Source organism: Arachis ipaensis, chromosome B07 (assembly GCF_000816755.2).
Source record: "Arachis ipaensis cultivar K30076 chromosome B07, Araip1.1, whole genome shotgun sequence".
Classification (NCBI taxonomy): domain Eukaryota; kingdom Viridiplantae; phylum Streptophyta; class Magnoliopsida; order Fabales; family Fabaceae; genus Arachis; species Arachis ipaensis.
The window spans coordinates 96638128-96641526 of NC_029791.2; the positions used below are offsets into that span (position 1 = coordinate 96638128).

At 29.9% G+C, this 3399-nt stretch overlaps 1 long non-coding RNA gene across 1 annotated transcript; it reads right to left on the reverse strand.

Annotated features, from left to right (window-relative positions):
- LOC107609643 lies at window positions 1487-3393 on the reverse strand. The gene is made up of 4 exons (XR_001613219.2): window positions 3088-3393; window positions 2593-2643; window positions 1868-1958; window positions 1487-1781 (listed from the first exon to the last, which is right to left on the reverse strand). It is a non-coding gene; the product is annotated as an uncharacterized LOC107609643 (long non-coding RNA).

A 3399-nucleotide genomic window follows, 5' to 3' on the forward strand; every position in this document is an offset into this window, starting at 1 on the left:
AGGTAGAATTTTGCGAATAGATTTGTCCTTTTTATTTTCCATAGTGAATTCTTTTGTTTCAGGGATCAGAATTATGTACTGTGGCATACTAAAATTTTGTTTTTTTTAGGAACAAGTGATTTGCGTGTGTCATATTTTATTTTCTCATGTTTTAAATTTTCAATAAACCAAAAGATATCAAATACCTAGATATAATAAGTGTCTTATGGCCATCTCCAATAGGGAACTCATCTCAGTCCCTATTTATGGCCCACCTGTCATAAAAAGTAACTCCACATCAGTTTTTGCGTCATAAACGGTAAATAGGAACTCAAAGCATCTCTCTCTTCTCCATTAGGAGGAACTAACTTTAGTCCCTGTTGTGGTCCCACTTAATTAATTAATTAATTAAAATACTTAAAATTAATGTAATTGATTTTTTTAATAATATTATTTAAATTTATAAATTTAAAAATAATTCACTATTAAAAGATATTAATATTAAATAAATTCATATATAATAATAATACACAATATATAATTCGGAACTACACTAATTTATAGTTTTGTGTTTACAATTGCTAATTTTAATAATATCGTTAGCATTTTAAATTTTAAAAATAAAAATAACTAACTCAACTAAGAATTATTTTGTAAGGTGTAAAAATTAAATTTATTTTTTAATGTAAGTAAATTTAATTAATTATAATTTAATATAATAATATAAATAATATTCAATATTAATTATGATATAAATAATTAATATAAATTATTAATTAAATAAAAATATAATTATTTAATATAATTTTTATTATAATTATTACTAATTTAATTATTATTTCATTATTTAATATAATTATTTAATTATTTCAGATTTTATATTATTATTTTTTTAAAATAACTTACCAAATGGCAAGTTATTATTGGTTAACTTGAGTCCCTGTTTAGAAGGACTCCCTCACCTTGAGACCCGGGAACTCATTCCTTCTCTCCTCCAATGGTTAAAGTTCCTATGTGTTAGAAAAAAGTGAAGGAGGAACTCACCATTGTAGGTGCTCTTATATCCTTCAACTTGTACAAAAATTATGTATCTTTTTAGGTTACTATGATATAATCATACTCAAACAAATGGAATTAGTAAAGCTTTTTTGTTTAGTAAATTTTGTATATTTTTTATGGATATTGTAAATTTAATGACCTGTTTTATTTTGCTTGAATTAATTTTATTATGTACAAGTAATAGTAATTGTTGATTAAAATAAAAAGTTCAAAATTTTGCTTCTTTGGAAGAATGCATTACCTGGACCATGGCAGGTGAGTTTGTAAATGTTCATGACTTAGGGTGTTGTTTGATGCCTTGTCCTGATGAAGATAGGTTATTGTGAAACAAGGTAACTAAAGTGAAATTAATTTAAACTCAGTTAATAGGTTGAACTCTTGCATATATACATCCCTCAAGAAGCTACAAAATTAGCTTCAGAATAAACATAAATGCCAAGATATGGAATAGAGAGCAAAGGATAATTACCTTTCCTATAGTTTGGTAAATAAAATAGTTATACACTTACACATCCACAAATACATTGGACAACTCCTAACCAATAAAATAGTGTTATCTGGTAACACAATTAATCCAAATAAACATAATACAAATATATGTAATGATTTTTATCGTAGGACACAGTTGAAGCAAAACGTGTTCTTAGAATATGGTCTTCCAACCGAACCATACATCAATTTATACAATTAACCTCACAGAATGCTAGGAAGCACCAAGATCAATGGTCATCAAACTTGCTCATCTGCAAGGATGGAACCAATCAAATATAAAATTATTCTATTGAAAGCAAATATTAGAAATGGGGAAAATATAAGCTAGAGTCCGTACCATTGAATCTGTAATTTCCAAGGTTCTAAAAACCGGACCGATCATCAAACCGCTCTAATTACTAGTTCACTGATTCACTGGTCCAACCGATCTAACCTTAGTTCAATCGGAAAAACCGTTATATAATAAAAATAAAATTAAATTATAATAAACACTCTAAAACATAATTATAATTTAATATAAACCTTAAAATATCTTTCAAATTTAAAGCATTATATGAAATGTCATCAGCCAAATCTTATGATTTTTCTTCACAGACAAGTCACTTATAACCTGGAAAATTATAGTACTATTTTTAATTGCCTCAACAAACTGAAGAATCTCAGACTCAACATTTTCGACTGAATTAGCTTTTACTGCTGCAACATACATGCAAAGGCATATTTTCTAGAGCCACCAAACATAACTAGTGGGACCTATAGATGCAATCAAGAAATAATAAGACTAAAAAATTCTAATCCCATGAATAACAAGCACAGTGGCTCAAGGACAAAACAAAAATTTTTAGAACAATTCAATTGGACATAAATGAAATACAAATCAACAATTCATTGAATTTAGATGATAAACATAACAACTACCTAAGTGAAAATTTAATTTAGATTCATGTTCAATCAGTTATAAGTTCATATATTTTTCTTCTATCAATCACAGTCTAAGCACAATTTCTTTTACATCAGTCTGAAATATATTAAGGAATTATGACACAAACAATATCCAATTACCTTAACTTTATCTTCCTTTGCCCATGGAACATTAGCATAACCTCTAGAGACCTGAAAACATATCATGAAATAGGAACAAATTATTAAAATAAAACAAATACTTAAAAAATGAGGCCAATAAAAACCATTCCTAAAACATGAAGCGGCGAAATAAACAAATAGGCAGCAGTATAAAACCTCAGCACAAACAACACAATACAAGTTATCAACAGGCACAAAACCTCACAATCAAAGCACAATTAAATCACAAAATAGTAAAACACAACACAGCAAAACCAGCAGAACATCACTAATCATAATCAATAATCAATTATCACAAGACCTTCAATAATTAGTGAAATCACAACACACAAAACAGGAACACAGCAGAATCAAAGCTCGTCAACAATCAAATAATCATTCAAAAAAATTTAACAGAACATTCAAATAATCAGTAATCAAATAATCATTGAACAAGGCATAAAAAAATGCAGAAGAAGTGAGCAATGAACTGACCTTCGAAGTTTGGGGCTCTGGGAAGAGTACGTTGCTGCGATGGACGATGCCAACCACATGACGGCGAGCAGGACGGCGAGCAGATGAAGACGATGGATGGGCCAAGCTCGCGGAAGAAGAGAGCAGGGGTTGGAGACCTCTAGAACAGGACAAAGAGAGAAGCCCTGCGTGCGACAGACGGTGGCAGTGGCTCAATGGATAGACGAACGGAGGCCGAGGCTAGGGTTTTTAACTTTTTCTTTGGTTGAGAGGACTTGAGGTTGAGTTGAGTTTTGGAGAGTGGAGGAGGAGAGAAGGGGGCAAGGGGCTCTC